A 17,608-nucleotide genomic window follows, 5' to 3' on the forward strand; every position below is an offset into this window, starting at 1 on the left:
CTTTATTCAAGGAAAAGTATTAATGGAAACACAATGGGCTATAAGCGTTCATCTTTGAAAAAGGAAAGCACATAAGATTGTCTGGATAAAGCAAAACTACCACCACATTTTCTTGATCCTAATTTTTTGGAGAATTTTTTATGTGGTTCTCTGAATAAGATATGTGAATTGTAATCAGTACAAATCTAAAAATACAGAAGAAAGAGAAACTTTTCCAATGTTTTTTTAAAATACAAATCCTCAAAATAATTGGAGATTAAATTTTAAACTGTAACCCAGCGAAGGCATCTCCAAAGACAGGGAAGTCAACACACACTTCAAGAACGTCCTGGTGCTCATTGGTGATCTCATCTGATACAGAGATACAGGTCTGTAAAATTCAGGACAGCCAGCCTATTTTCTTAATTATAGCACATTGAAGTGGTCTGGAACTGAATACCAATAGGTGGCTAGAGTCTTGGGTAAGCATCGGAAATGCTAACGTTCTGTGCTGCTGAAGGAGACTACAGTTACCTCATGGCATCAACAGCAAGAGTCACATTCCAACTGTGTAAATGAAGTGACTCAAACGAAATTCTGTCAAACCAAGAGTATCCTTTTTTCATGTTATGCCACAAGGAATTTAACATGGTATCAGAAAAAAATGTGAGAAATGTGGAAGTCACTATTTAGAACTTTTTAAAATACAGGATTTTTAAACTCCTGATCACATATTTTTCATCACTAATTTAAAATCTCTGACCTAGGGAAAAAAAAAAGAGGTTTGTTTTTCTCATGGATCATGAAGTAGAGGCTATTTTAATTCTGTATTAGAGGTAGACTCACATGGAATTTACAGAAGTAGTTCAGCTGATGTGCCCTTTATCTAAGTCCCATAAGAAGGACCATCTTCTTTTTGCATATATTGAAGATTTTTAATCTCCTTAATGAAATGGTCAAATGGACAATCCCTTGTTCTACAAATTTACGATAGCAAATAAACAAAATTCTGTCATACATGATGGCCAAAACTATTACAAAATCATATGTGACAGCAAAATTAATCTTTTATTACAGGAGAAAATGTTGTTTACTACATTTGACATTTTTCACGTGAATATCATTTTACTGTTTCCACATGCTAAGATATTTTCTTAATGTCAGTGATTTTTTTTTTGCATGTGGTTCAGAAACATTTTTGATTATAGCTAGCGAGAGATAAACTTAAGCTGTTGGTACGTACACTATGGCTTCTGTTTTGACACTTCTCTAGCAAAAGATGACATGTATGAATAACTTGGATCCTATTTTTTAAAGACTTTTTTGGGGGGTTGCAGGGAGGAATTCAAGGGCTATTAGACATGGAAATTAGTTTATAGAGAGTTTATCACATTTCCTCCCTGTAAAACTCATAAAAGAGTACAACAAAGCTATTTATATCATGATGCTTTAGGATTATGCAAGAGGAAGCTCAGCTTAATTAAAGGAAAGATGTGGGAGATACAAGGCAGGAATGGGATCAAGGAAACATACATAATAAAGGAGAATAAGGGTCATGATATTTCCTCTCCTGGATTATTCCTATCTGGCTAGAAATATGCTGTTTTATCCCATCATCATAAACAAAACAAACAAAAAACCCATAATTCACCTCCTCTCCAGCTGGATCTTCTTTCCTCTTGATTCTTTCTATGCACAAACTCCTGTGGAACCCCATTTCCACTCTTTTCTGCTCCCAATCTCTTCAGATGTCTCTCCCGGCTACTGGCAGAGACAGCTCTTGTGGATGCTATCATTTCCTTTCAATTCCAATTCCAAGGTCACTTCTTTGTTCTCACCTCCCTCAAGTGAACACCAGTAGCATTTTACATGGTTCTTCTTGTAAGATCTCCTTCTTGAAGCCCCTTCTGTACTCTGTCTGTGAGGCACTCTCTCTCTGAACCCACCTTTCACCTATCTCTCCTTGCTTACTCTGTTTCAGCAACTTCAGCCTCCTCCCTAAACATGGTCATTCCTGAGGCTCTGTACTTACCGTTCCTCTTGTCTGGAATGTTCTGTCTCCAGATTTCCCTCACTTCCCTCTCAAGTCCCTGCTTATAGTCAGACAACCACCTCCTACAACTCACTTTTTGCTTTGCCCTACTTTATTTTTCATCTGAGCCTGTACCAGTCCTGTTGTGTATTAATTTAGCTTCAGAAGGCCAGGATTTGGTTTTATTTACAACTCCAGTGCCTGGCATAATAGTAGTCACTTAATAAATACTTGTTGGATGACCTCAGTAAGGTATGTGGACAAGTCATAAGTTCACAGTGAAGAATGCAAAACCAGTGTTCAGAGATGGGAGAAAGTAGAAGGTGGCACCCCAAGGAACAATTATAAAGGCAAATTAAAAGTTGAGGGGTGCCTGGGTGGCTCATTTGGTTGGGTGGCCAACTCCTGATTTTGGGACAGGTCATGATTTCACGGTTTGTGAGTTCAAGCCCCGCATTGGGCTCTGCGCTGACAGCGCAGAGCCTGCTTGGGATTCTCTCTCTCCCTCTCCTTGCCCCTCCTCCACCTGGTGCTTTCTCTCTTTCTCAAAGTAAATATTTTTTTTAAAGTTAGATAAAAGCATTCTTGACTTCTCATCTCCTTCATGTTTCCCAGGATTTATCTCAGAATCTCCATTCCTTAGAGAGTCTACCTTAGGTTGGAGAAAACTGAGTTTTAAATAGTCCAACTAGGAAATTTATTCTAGAGCACAAAAGGTGAAGGGTATGGCCTTGCTAATACTGGAAGTATTAAGAAGTTAAATCAGTTGTGTAAATCACGGTGCCAATAAGGGCACAGCTGGAATAACAGATGATGTGGCCTAGGCTGGATGGGAAGCTATATGAATGGATGGATGGATGGATGGATGGATGAGTCTAGAAGAGTTAAAAGAACCAGGAATATTAATTGTGTCAGCATCTTCCTAGAAACCTTAAATATTTGAAGACAATTACATAGACAAGGGATTGGATTTATTTGTGTCGTTCTAGAAAGAGTAGAATTAGGGCCAGTGAGTACAGCCAGTCAGCCAGCTATCTGTTCATTTTGTAATCCTTTACCCGATCCCCCTCAGGTTAGATGGATTACAGAATTCAGAACCTTTCTAATTTCAGACAGAAATATGGTATATAACACTATCCGGTTGGGTCAGATATAGCATGGAGTAATCAAACATGTTAATATTTCTGTAGTAAACATATGAACATTCATACTAAATGGGATGAATAAAGACTATATATAAATAGTCTCATATAAGTTGAGTTTGTCACAAACTTATGAAAAAAAAATGTTTGGTTCAGAGGTGTTTTGGATCTCCAAACTGTAGAAAAGGGATTATAGCTCTGGACTATAAATTATAAATAACTGTATCTGTTATAATACTTGTTCTCAATGTTTATGAACTCCATTATTCCTATTAGGGAATTCTTTAAACCCTCAGGTGGAAAATAGGAAATGGCCATTAATAATTAAGAATTTGGATGTGAACACTAATTCTTAACTTTTATTTGATCAGTATCATTAGGAATTTGTTTTTAATAACTACTCACAAATGGTAAAATATATACTTTATGGGAGTCAGCATATTTTTTTTCTTTTTTTACATGGTCCACCAGCTTTCTGATGGTCATGTTCTCCCTTTCTTAAGCTAACGAGGTTGTGCATGGTCCTTGAATCTCAGGTGAATGTTTGAGACACAATAAGAGACCATAACCAGTGGTAAAGTATTCTGTGAGTCCTTTGTCTTTTTCTTCATTACAATAGATGAAGTAGGGAGCTTTAAAACATAGGAGCCAATTTAAGCTTTCTTCGTAATAACATCATTTTCACTTACTTGGATTTGTATTTTTCCTGAATGGTTATGTGTGACTTCCAATAATGCCCCAATCCATCCATCTGCTTGTCTGCCCATTCATCTGTTCAGCCATCCAGCCATTTATCCATGATATTAAAATAACAATTACCTTTCTGTCTTATTCTCTAATTAGTCCATAATGTCATCATTACTTATCTTTAAGTTCTTACTTTAGTACTGTGTACAATGGTTTCTTTTATTTCACCTTTGTAAAATGAAAACATTAAAAAATAATCAAAGGCTATAGGAATAAACCCATGTACCAACTCAATATGGAATTAAAAGGGCTTCTGCCCTAAAAACAACACATGGATTTAAGAATACATTAATATCCACAACTAGAATAACTTTTTAAATGAAGGCTTTTAAGTTATCTGTGAGCATCTGAAATTCTCTTAACTGCTAAAATATGCTGTTTCCAACTATTCTTCAACTTATTTACCTCCTCAATACATTTGGAAAAATTTAATGTGGCCAAATAGAATTTTGTTAAACTTTCCTAAAAAGTTTACCCCTAGGCCATAGGAATTCAAACCAAAGAGGTTAATTTTTAAAAATACTTTTATCTCATAAAGTTAAGATCAACTATGGATATGCTTTTATTTCTGATGTTTTATCCTTGCAAAATATGTATTGCCTAAATGTATAATGATAATTAGATTTTTTAAATTTTATTTATTATTTTTTTAAGTTTACTTATTTATTTGAGAAAGAACATGTGCAAGTGGGGGAGGCGAGAGAGAGAGAGAGAGAGAGAAAGAGAGAGAGAGAGAATCCTAAGCAGGCTCCATACTGTCATCATGGAGCCTGATACAGGACTCAATCTCACGAAACATGAGATCATGACCTGAGCTGAAGTTAAGAGTCAGACACTTAACCGATGGACCACCCATGCACCCTGATAATTATAATATTTAAAAGATTAAAGACTTAGTACTGCTATTCCTTTCCTTTCTGTACCCAACAAATTTTAGAGGTTGGATCTCTACACACTTTTGTGACAATTAAAGTTTAGAGGACTAGAGATTCTCACATGCAAACTTCTATTCTGGCTATTTTAAATTCTAATAAAGGTCTCTGATTCTGATAACAATTCTGATCTGTGGTTTCCTCCCACACCACCAAGCAATTTATTCAATTCTGACACAGAGATAGCATCAGATCCCACAGGTTAAGGCTCAGCACCATAAGACTGCATGCCCCCCACCCCCATCCCTGCCTCACTTCAGATGTCTATAGCAAGAGCTGGTTACCACCGTGTTTCTGACCCATGAGCTACAGATGGAAGGTTCCAACAACCCCCTCCTTGGGTTCAATTAATTTGCTAGAACAGCTCATGTAGCTCAAAGAAATATTTACTTACTAGATCACCAGTTTATTATAAAAGGAAATAATTCAGGAGAGCCTGATGGAAAAGATGCATAAGGCAAAGTAGGTGGGGGTCCTTTGGGATTTTAGGAAGGCTTTATTACGTAGGCATGGTTGATTAATAATTGGCCATTGGTGATTGATGCAGCTCCTCGTCTCTTGTCAGAGGTCAGGGGATGGGATGGAAAGTTCCAACACTCTAATCAAGGATTGGTTCCCTGGCCATCTTTAGGTGACCTAAGGGCTTTCCAAAAGTCACCCTATCACATAACAGAAGACATCTTTATAACTCTCATCACTTAGGAAATCCCAAGAGTTTTACAAACTCTGTGTCAAAAACTTGGCTGAAGACCAAATATATATTTCTTATTACAAACCACAATATTGCAATGCCTATAAGACATGAATATTCAACATATTCTTTGAAAAAGAGTGAATGTCTACATGATCTAACTTAATTTATGTTTTGTTATTTTTCAAAGTGATGGTAAATGCAGCCCACCTTAAATGTCCATATTATAAACAATAGAGAAATATTAATAGGGCTTAATATATGGAATAAAGTACTAATTCATTATAGGACTATAGAGTACTCTGTTTATTAAAAAAAAAAACCAAAAACTAAAAATGTTGCATTTATATCATGTCTAATTACTGGGTTCTGCTACACATGATTATGACACAAGATCACCCCCGATGGAATACTAAGTCAAGGATGCTACCGCCCCAGTTCCCCTAATTTGGTGGAGAGGAGGGTCATCTTTGGGTTAATGGAACTCAGGAGATCAGGCCCCTCTCTAATATGACAGCCACCTTTACCTCCAGGGCACTCTCCCATCATCTCATCTCCCAACAACTCTCCAGAAGCACCCCAAGGCAGAATAACATCATGAAAGCCAGGAAGAGGTGGTAGTGACCTCATGACTGCGGGTCCACTCTGCTTGCAGCAAAACAGCTATGGCCTCCACTCACACACCTAGAATTCTGTCCTCATGGAGACTACTACTTTCTGAAAATCATTATTTCATTATAAAAAGCCAGAAAGCTTGAATCTGCCTAAGTATCCAAAGGACAGGGCAGGCCTACTTCCTGACTGCACAGGATACCTCCATTCTCCTCTGAGCCTTAGTCTTTACTTTGCCAAGTATAACCATCAGTTGAATTCCGTACAATGCAGTAGGGGATGCAGCTCATGGTTGGAGAGGACTGTGTGCCCTTTCTGTAAATGCAGAAGTGGCATGACCTATGTAAGGCACAGCTATTCAAACAGGACTTTATATAGCTCAGCATCAAGTTTTAAATCATTCAAGGAAGGAATCTGTAAGGACACATACCAGCCTTTCTCAGAGAGAGATCAATGAACCTGTGGAGACATGTTGGCCAGGATACTTTCTTTCATCTAGATTTAGAGTGTGACACACGGGTACCAGTCTAACTGTTATTCCTAAAGGAAAGAGCAGTCTTTATAATCAATTGGAGGTGGAACATGGCCAGGGCTGCATGGGAGAGGATGGAGACAAAGCTGATGGATTATTTAGAGCATCTTTAACATTATTCAACACGATAAAATGACAGATGAACTTGATTAAATAAAGTTTCAAGCTTAGAAAGACATCCAAGGCATCAAGGATCCTAAATGTTTTATTATAGATCTTACTCAGGAGACAAAGCAAACTAAATCCAAATGGGATGAAATAAAATAAAAATGCTCATAGGTTTCATGTAAGACAACGTTCAGAAAGAGTGAGCACACAAACTTGTGTATCTATATACTGATAATATTATAGTTATAATTAGAAAACCTAAATTGCAAAAAAGAATACCATTTCTGGAGTTATATTTAGGTATATGCAATTTCCTTTTTTTTTTTTTTTTTTTTTTGGTCCAGTAATATTACTAGTCTTAAAAATTGCAAAACCATAGGGGCACCTGGGTGGCTTAGTGAGTTAAGTGCTTGACTCTGGGTTTCGGTTCAGGTCATGATCTGGCAGTTTGTGGGTTCAGGCCCCATGTCTGACTCCATGCTGCCGATGAAGAGCCTACTTAGGATTCTCTCCCTCTCTGTCTGTCCCTCTGCTCACTCTTTCTCAAAAACAAATAAACTTTAAAGAATTGCAAAATCATAGCTCCTAAAACTCCAAGAGCATTAGAATTGGATATGAAATTATAATGTACATAAATATTATGTATATACAATAATCTAAATGATGGTTATGATGATTTATGATTTAAAGGTCCTTTTAAGGAGGAATAAATTGTAAACAACAGCTTTCTTTTCTTTTTTTTTTTTTTTTTTTTTACAATTTTTTTAATGTTATATATTTTTGAGAGACAGAGTGTAAGCTGGGGGGGGGCAGAGAGAGAGGGAGACACAGAATCCGAAGCAGGCTCCAGGCTCTGAACCTCAGCACGGAGCCCGACGTGGGGCTCGTGAGATCATGACCTGAGCTGAAGTCGGATGCTTAAGCGACTGAGCCGCCAGCACCCCCACCAACAGCTTTCTATATAAACCAGAGAACCCAAGCTTATTATACCAACTTGCCATGATGATTGTTCAATCGATAGATACTTGAATTGACTGGAAATGCCAATATCCAAGACCACATTATAATTCTACAGCTAGTTCTTTGGCATCAACATGGTTAGTCTTCACTGAGTGCCCACCGATCAGGAAGTACCCTATTATTTCTCATCAAAAAAGTGCCTTCTTTCCCTGGGCTCAGATTCCATTCATGAACTAGTAGTTGCTCATGGTTCAAACTGCAAAGCGCCAACTGTTTATGACAAGCAGAAACAAACACCCTGAGCAGCACCTTGGCCAGAAGTCTTGTGGAGTGGGGTCCTGAATGAGCACCCCAAAAGGCAAGAGAAGGACCAGGGCCATTACAGTGAGAGGGTGAAGGTTTAATTAGAAATGAGGCTTTACCCCACAGTAAACACAGACAAATTTCTTTCCCTTTTATTTTCATTTATTTTAACCATTTGTTATATCCCCTATTTTTTGTGATTATTTATCACTTCTTTATCAGAAATACAGGCTGAGAAAACTTGACAATATGACTCCTATATAGATAAGATTTGAAAATGTTTATTTACAATAGATGAATGACTTCAAAATACATACACACATATACATACATAATATCTAATACATTGTGTGTATTTTTTAAAATTTTGTATTTTAAGTATGTTCCACGCCCAAAGTGGGGCTTGAACTCATGATCCTGAGATCAAGAGTTGCATGCTCTACTGACTGAGCCAGCCAGACACCCCATGTTGTGTGTATTTTTAACATGGTTTATGATTTCCTGAAATGGGTTTACACGGGAAAAGCACTGGCCCATTTCATCATTGTAGAGTCAAGCTATTATAAACTAATCATCTGAATTAATGGGGATCTTTTTGATTTTGGAATGAGCTATGCAATTTCTTTTTTTTTTTTTCAGTTTTTACCAGCAGATTTATCTCTCAAATTTTGATTTATGTAATATTCATGTTCGTAGTTAAAAGATTTGTTTTCCATGAATACATACTGAACTCTAAGGGCATAGGGGATAGATAGCCCAAGAGTGTACCAAGAAGGAAGACAAAGGAACTTTTTTGTTAGGACTTCAAAGCAATCAGCAACTTAAACAGATCACTGAAGGTGGTGAGCACATCCAATTGTGGTCTGTTTTTATGCTTAGAACTCTAATGTGAGAATTCTACTTATCTTAAAAAAAACAACAGCTTTACTGGGGTGCCTGATTGGCTCAGTTGGTTAAGCTTCTGACTTCGGCTCAGGTCACGATCTCACAGCTTGTGAGCTCCAGCCTCCTGTAGGGCTCCGTGCTGACAACACAGAACCTGGAGCCTTCTTCAGATCCTTTTCCCATCTCTCTCTGCCCCTCTACCACCCATGTGTGCTCGCATGTGTATACACACACACACACAACAAACACACACACACTTTCTCTCTCAAATATAAACATTTTTAAAAAAGCTTTACTGAGATATCATTAGCATACTATAAAATTTGGCCACTTAAAGTGGACAATTCAATGTTTCTTTTAGTATATTCACAGGGTTGTGCAGCCATCTAATTTTAGAACATTCCATACTCCCAAAAGAAACTTCACTCGCCGTCCCTCCACACACCACTCTCCCCTCAACCCCCAACACAGCTAATCTACTGGCAGATCCTATATATTTGCCAATTCTGGACATTTCATATAAGTCAAATCATACAATATATAGTCTTTTGTGACTGTCTTCTTTCACTTAGCCTAATATTTTCAAGGTTCATCTACAGTACAGCATTTATCAGTGCTTCATTTCTTCTTATTGCCAAATAATATTCCATTGTAATATTCACATTTTATTTATCTACTCATCAGTTGATGGACATTTGAGTTGTTTCCATCTTTTGGATATTATGAATAATGCTGCCATGACCACATGTGCAAAAGTGTTTGTGTGGACGTATGCTTCTACTTCTCTTCGGTATAAACATAGGAGGGAGTTGCTGGGTCCCGTGGTAACTCTGCGTTTAAACTTCTGAGGGGATGCTTGACTGTTTTCCAAAGTGGCTGCAGTATTCTACATTGCTGTCAGCAACGTGAGACTCTCACAGGTACTCCTCATCTCCCCCAACACTTGTTATTGTCCACCTTTTTCTCGCCATCCTAGTGGGCATGTCTCTTTGTGGTTTTAATTTACATTTCCGTGATGGCTAATGATACAGGGCACCTTTTCAAATGTTTATTGGCCATTATACTTACTTTCTGAAGACCATTCTCCATCTGCTCCCTACAAAGACACTGAATAGTACCTAATTTTTTTGTATGTCCTATATAAAAATACATATTCTTAAATTCCTTCAATACTGATCTCCATTCTTGGTTCCCTCCACACATACCTCTTACCCCTCCATTACACACACACACACACACACACACACACTCAGCACATGCTTTCACAACTGATTCCTTTTAAAATTGGATTTGGTGCTTTATCACGGTTGCTTCTAAATCTTAACCAGACTTCAGCAGCAAAACCAACTAAGTTAATTGCTATTTGTCAAACAAACTAACTACCAGCATGTCTTGGTCTAACCTTTGCTTCAAATCTTTTGTAGAGACCAATACCTAAAATACTGCGGAGACAATCTCTTCCATCTTTACCTCTCATGACTAGTCTCTGATTATCCATTATTTACTTTAGAATTCCAAACTTCTAAGAAGCACTTTCCATTTCTCTAAAACTTCATTCGCACTACTGGGAACAGAGGTGGTGTCAGAGTGGAATCCTGAAGCAAAGCAGGTGGAATTCTTTGTTTGAAGAGGTCACAGTCAGCATGGAGAATATCATAGCGGGAATGAACTGCGGGAGCCTCTTGCTTCTTACGTTTTTCACTATCTTAAAAATCCAGGCTCTCATAGAAGCCCACACAAACCTAAGAATTTGTTAATTTGATATTGTACAAATCTAACATATCTAGACCTCCTCATCCACTAGATTATAATCGTGACATTGTTTGAGAATATCCTAACGAAACTTAAAGTGACCCCTTAAAAATACCATCTTGCTTATAAAGGAACAGCTTGTGTAAGAATTGTTTTCAGCCCATACAAGCTACATGATGTTATTTTTTCATGGGCAATTTAAAATATCTACTCCATGATGTAATTTTGATCCAAAATGGTTTCACTACAAACTTTGCTAGGACATCAAAAAATATTTTTAGCAAATGTTGAAGAAAAATTAATAATTGCTCAGTTAACTTCACAAGCCTTTACAAACTTACTGGAAGGTACAACAATGTTTATTTAAATCCTTTTTAAAGCAAAAATATCTTTGGACAAGCTACTTTCTTGGCTTGGTCCTGATTCTCTGATGGGGAGCTGGAACCAGAAACTCTAAGGGTGAGTTTCTTCCATTTTTTAACATGAGGCTTTTGAGAAAGGTTTTTCCAAGATTTAAAAAACATCTCTTGGAACACGGCAAGGACAAGAAATGTGAAGATCTTTTTCATAATGTTTACCTTATGATTTTAAATCATTCTTGGAGAGCAAAGTTTTAGAAAGTATATTTCTGATATCCAGGGGGTCACATCTTTTTCCCCAACCTTGTCTTTGGAAATCATTTTAAGATAGAAAGGGAAAGTTTGCATTCTTGATCTCTAACATCCTGGCTAACACCAACTTGTCAGTATATGAGCTTAGACTTACAATTTTCTGACCCTCTATAGCTGGTACAGGCTGCAACATGCAAATAGCAAGTTCTTATTACATGAATCACATCAGGTTATTCCTTTTTTAAAAAACCCTTTTTGATGACTTTCTATTGTGCGCACAGTAAGAGTCAATCTCTTACCATGATCTCCAAGAGACTAAATGATCAGGCCCCTGCCTATCCATCAAATTCATCTAATGACCTTCATCTTTCTTGGAGTGCACCCAATTTTTTTTGCCATGTTGTCTGGAACTTCCTACATCTCTGCCTGGCAGGGTCACACACAATGTTGCCCCTTACCACCCTGCCCTTTCACATAGCTGACTACCTCAAATTCTTTAGGTATCAATATAAATGTTGCCTCTTCGAAAAGGCTTCCTCTTACCACATTTTAAGGCACATCTTCGAAAATGGTTCATTATTTTCCTCATGTTACTTATTTCAACCTGTAATTTAAAACTGTGTTTGCTTTTTTATTGTCTGCTTCTCTACTAAAGTGTAAGATCCATACAACCAGAAAAATTGCACAGCACACAGGACATAAATAATTTTGAATAACTAATAAATGAATGAATCATCTATTATGTCTTAATGCATATTAATTACTCCTTTGGCGAATATAGATCAACTTCCCTATACATTCTCAGGCTCCATTAGCCACAATTCTGACTCTTGTCAATTGTTGTACTAAAGCTTCTGCTATAGAAAGTCAGAAGTAGGAAGAGAATTTCCTTATGTGTTGTTTCTCTAGACATTGTCGCCTGAGTTAAAGGAGAAAATGGTCGGCCAAATTTCTTTAATGCTGCACTGCAACAATGCAGTAAAAGAGGCAATTTCACTTAGGTATCCAACAAATACATTATTACATAACAATAAACCTTCTTTCCTTAACTCTATTCTTCAGGTATATTTTTCAAATACTTTGAAAATGGTCACTTTCTTCTACCCTAATAACCTCGTACTTAAATCTGAACGTATAGCTCACTTAAATATAAATTATGGAAACAGGAATGTTAACATGGCATGAAGTGCTCTCCAATTTAATGCATAACCTTCTAAAGCCAAGCATTCAAATCCTTTTCCTCTAATTACAAATTTCAGCTGGGCAGAAACCAGACTTGATTGCCACATGCTTGTGCAATTAGAGGAGTAGTTATCCTTTCTCCTGGTTCATCAAAGACTACCTGTCTCAAAATAAAATAAACCAGTAAATGAAGTTAGACAACATTTTAAACACAACCCTTACTAATGCCACAACTGATTTATTAAATTAAAATGTCTTAAGCCAACTAAAAATAAGATTATGATAGGCCACACTGCACACTATGGTGTTGGAGGCCCAGTTGCCTAGAATGACCTTACTTCCATGGACTGCCTGTGAAAATCCAACCCTACCTCCAAACTCCCTGTTAAAAGTCCTCTGGACAGAATTAACCCTTCACCCCTGCCCCCAGTTTCTCTACCACATATACCACCACACCCATGCTAGGCTTTAGGTCAACGAAGACAGGACCTTCACCACATGGACATGAATGTCTCCTGTGCATAGTAAAAACTCCACATGGAAGGAGAGGATAATCACAAATAGCTTCACATAGTTATACAGCTGAAGCCTGCCTAAAAACTGAATTCCGCTTACAACAAAGTGAGAAGTGAAGTTGTTTTGGGCCCCATTGTCTTCTCCCAGGACCACAGTCTCGTCAGGGTCAAAAAACACATGTATTCCCAATCAATCTGTACTTCTTTCCTCTAATTAACATAGCTCTTGTTGTCCAAGCTCCACAGGGCCTCGTTGATGGCAAGGTAACACTGATGCTACTGTCTTCCTGAAAATAAGAGATAAGGACTGTCCATTTCCTGACATATTAGCAATATGCTCTGTGAGGCCTTTAGGGAGATGTTTGGCAAAGTAAATATTGGTTTATTCCCCCATCTTCTGGAGATATCCAAGATCATTTTTTTCAATTATTTTTCACATATTTTGTGCTGCTCCGTGATAACAAGTCTAGATTTCTTACTGACAACTGTATATGCCTACTTCCAAGTATATATATAAAAAAACACTTTTTATAAATCATGACAAAACTAACAGGTCAGTTGTCTAAAAGCATCACAACAGGAATTCCTTTGTGAATCATGATGAAAATAGGAGGGATAGACTGTGTGAACATTCTCAAGCAAAAGTTCACCCTTCGACTCAGAATCAAGATGTTTTACCTAACCAAAAACTCAGTCACAAAAATGCCTTGTATTTAATGAATATGTTCTTGAGATGCTTAACATGCCTTATCAATATGTTACAAGTACCTTATAGATAGTCATGATAAGGATATCATTTATATTAAATGATGGAGAAACGTCCATTGAGCATTTGGCATATAGACACTGTGCTATATACTCTAAATATATTATCTCATTTAGTCTACACAAGAACACTGCAAAACAATAAGGTATTGTTAACTCCATTTTGCAGTTTTGGAAACTATGACTTTCTATGACTAGGCTGTTAAGTGAAAGAGCTAACTCAAAAATCCTCATGTGTTCCAAACCACATCAATTAGAAAGAGAGCAGACCTTTTTGAGACCTTTCACAGATGTGTAGAAATTCACCATTTCTAGAAATATATTTACTTACTCATATGAGTCATCAGGACAGAGCCAGAAAATACAAAGTTACTACCACTCTATACTCAGAACCAAATAGAAATGATGGGATAAGAAATATTTTTACAGGCCTAACAACCTTAAAGATACTATTCAATCTATGAATTCCAGATTAGATGAAGGAAAACTGGATCAGAAAGCAAACATTCAATCACATTATGAAACCACTGTTCAGATTTTTTCTACCATGCTAAGACATTCTGCTAATTATACAGATTATTTTTAAAGGCTTAATAAATTTGGGGTAGTATATTTAATTTTTTGGAAACTGTTCTTCTCTAACTCCAGTGACTGCGGTGAAGGAGACTGTCAATCATGGTACCCCTCCTCTCTGCCTGTACAACTGGGTCCGTGAACTATTTTACTAACTATGGTACCCCACGCCTGATCCAGAGTTGGGCGCAGCTCATCTGGAGTTCTTCCTTGGAATCATTCTAGACACTGGAGAGTGCTCTCCCCTACTGGGTTGTGAGAATGTGAGTCATGCCTATGACCTATGGTCATGGGACCACCCTTAAGTAAACAGCCTTCCTTGGAAACTAGACTCAACCACAGAGAGTGGTGGCAGGGGAGTGAGAAGGGGAGAGCGTGAGAGTAAGAGAGAAGCAGAGACAGGATAAGGAAGGAGGAGGAGGAAGAAGAGGAAAGAGGATATTTAAGAAGACAGATAGTGAGGGACAAGCACAGACATACCTGGCGAACCCCCACAGACTGCAGTTAAAATTTCTATATTCAGAAATCTACACACAAGTTCCATCCCTGCCCTTCTGTGGTTTGACTGTCTAAACAAAGTCTCTCCTTTTGTTTAAGGTTTTTTGAGATTTTTTTCTACTTATAATGATAAACTTACGCTATGTAAGAAAGCATGTTCATTACTTCATAAGCAAATTCCTATTCCTGTGTCTGTGTCAAATACAGTGATGCAACAAGTCAAATCGGCAAATATTTATGGAGACCATGAGAGGGAAAAGGCATTGTGGCTTAGTGACAGTGAGAGCTACATCAAAAATGAAGACACAAAACATCTCTTTGGTAAATAAAGACTAAAATGCAAATACCACAATAGTTATGGTATAAAATAAAAACAGACACACCATTAGGCATTATCAATGTATGAAACTGACTGAATAACATATGCAGGTAATAAATACAGGGTACCAAGGAGAGAAAAATCAGGTTAGAAAACAACACTCCATTTTAAGCCTCTGTCGTGCTACGCGAAGTTCTACTCTGAATGACACAGACTGAACCAGCAGTGTAACACCCTTAACTGACCACATCCCGTTTCCTATCAATGTCTGAGGGTATGAAGCATTCCTAAAATATCCTTCTATTTATCTACAGAAAATATGATACAAGGCTTACACCAGGACAAGGCTGGCTTCATGGGTGTTGTTTGTGCACTTTTGGAAGTGCTCTGTGCTTGGTTCAATGCTTTGCTGTCTTGAAATTTGTAAATAATTTTTATAACAAAGGGCCCCACATTTTCATTTTGTACTGTTTCCTGGAAATTGTGTCACTGGTCCTATACTAATGAAAGAGACACATTTTCTACAAATGAGTCAGACCAATGGTCTTCCTTATCGAAACAACAGCATTTGCTGGGTAGGATAATATATTTCGGAAGTTAAAGGGCAAAGAAGCACTCACTCTAGCCTCATATTCCTTAACCTTCTATTAAAAGCAAATTATTTTGAAAAAAATGAGAAGTCTGCAGTGAAGAGCAGTTATAATCTGCCAATTCACAACACTGTCATCAAGTGGTGAGCAAAGTCACCAAATGTTGCATCAGAAAGCAAGATCATCAAGGGTTGGGTAAAAAAGCCATGGTATAGGGGCACCTGGGTGGCTCAGTCAGTTGAGCGTCTGACTCTTGGTTTCAGCTCAGGTCAAGGATCTCACAGTTCATGAGATTGAGCCCTATGTCCAGCTCTGTGCTGACAGTATGGAGCTTGCTCTCTCTCCCTCTCTCTCTGCCCCTCCCCTACTCATTGGAGCACATTCTCTCCCTTTCTCTCTGCCTCTCTGTAAATAAATGAAGAGTAAAAAAAAAAAAAAAAAAAAAAAAAAAAAAAAGGCCACAGTAGAGTCCTAGGGCATGACAAGCACAGGATGAAGGACAAAAGAAGCATCTGGTTCGTTTATGAGATACCTAGCGAAGAAAAGCTAGTTTGGGTCATGTTAAATGCACACAATATCACAGAACAGTGGATTGGTATCAACAGTGATCCCTAGAGACACAGCTCTACCGCATAGAGCACAGGCTAGATGAGACCGAGTATCACTGGGAAATTGTGCAACTGAATTAGTCAGTCTCAACAGTTCCTCTGAGACGGCATCTCACCAGCTCCTGTAGAGGCATGCAGAGTAAAGGCAAGCTACAATGAGAGTGGGTACCTACCTTCTTGTCTCAGGATCCCTAAAAGTAGCACCATAGGACCCTGCCAGCCTTCTGAGATTTACTTATTTCTTTGATATGCTATCAGAACACCTACTCCAAAACTATAGCTCCATCCATCCTGTCTCATTGACACCTACCTCTCATCATTTCCACCCTCATTAAGGAGTCCAGCCCCAGCCATCAAACAGATGGCTATACACGGCGAAATACTCATCTGTTTGATTTGTACACTCATGTGACTGAGGTGTCGGCCCTTTTCCAGGGGAACAAGTTGACATTAGAGATGAAAAGAGGCCTGTGGCGAACCAGTGAGGGACCTGGAGGGGAGTTGTAGGTAATGTGCCGAGGTCAAAAGAAGATTCCTCTTTACAATTTTCCAAACTGACAGGCTTTGCTTAGTAATTTTTTTCTGAAAAGATAATATATAACTAAGTCTGAAGGGAATGAATGATGGTTTAAATGGGCTTGTACTTTAGGAATTACCTCTCCTGTCTATCTCACCTGTATGGACTTTTGACTAAATTGCATCTTTTATGTTAACCCATAATGATGGACTTTGAAGTAGAATACTCTCATTATCTTTGGAGTGGATGTTTAAAGTGTTTTACTTCTGTTCAAACCACTCTCTTTTCCCATCTACTATTCACTGAGGTATACTTTCTTCTATGATAAGGCTATGGCATCTAAGTGATGCATATGAGTTGGCATTCATAGCATAGTCTATGTGCTCAATAAATGCCAGCAATTAATTTCAACTGACTTAAGGATATATCAGAATCTACTTATGTATGATAACTAGGTAGATAATCATGGTTTTGTATGTAAGGAGGACAGGAAGCAGAAATTGTGGAATTTTGTGGTATGATGAACAAAGTCCCTTAGGATATAAGTTTCCTGAAGATCTAAAGCAAAGTCATTGTTAGTGCAAGGATATTGGAAAATATACTACTTGGTTCAGTATTAGGATTTGGTTTACAGGGCTGATTATGTTTCTTTTCCATTCTCCCACTAGACCCAGCTATTTAGGGCTGCTGTCCTGGGAGGGCTAGCTTTCCTCCTGAATTAATATTCAATATGCCTCTATGGAATATCATAATTA

The 17,608-nt window shown here is 37.8% G+C and overlaps 1 protein-coding gene across 1 annotated transcript in view; it reads right to left on the reverse strand.

The window, feature by feature from the left end:
• FMN2 (formin 2) overlaps window positions 1-17,608 on the reverse strand; it is a 391,745-nt gene that overhangs the window by 13,226 nt on the left and 360,911 nt on the right. The gene's annotated exons all lie outside the window — the stretch shown is intronic.

Source organism: Lynx canadensis, chromosome F1, assembly GCF_007474595.2.
Source record: "Lynx canadensis isolate LIC74 chromosome F1, mLynCan4.pri.v2, whole genome shotgun sequence".
NCBI classification, from domain to species: Eukaryota; Metazoa; Chordata; class Mammalia; order Carnivora; family Felidae; genus Lynx; species Lynx canadensis.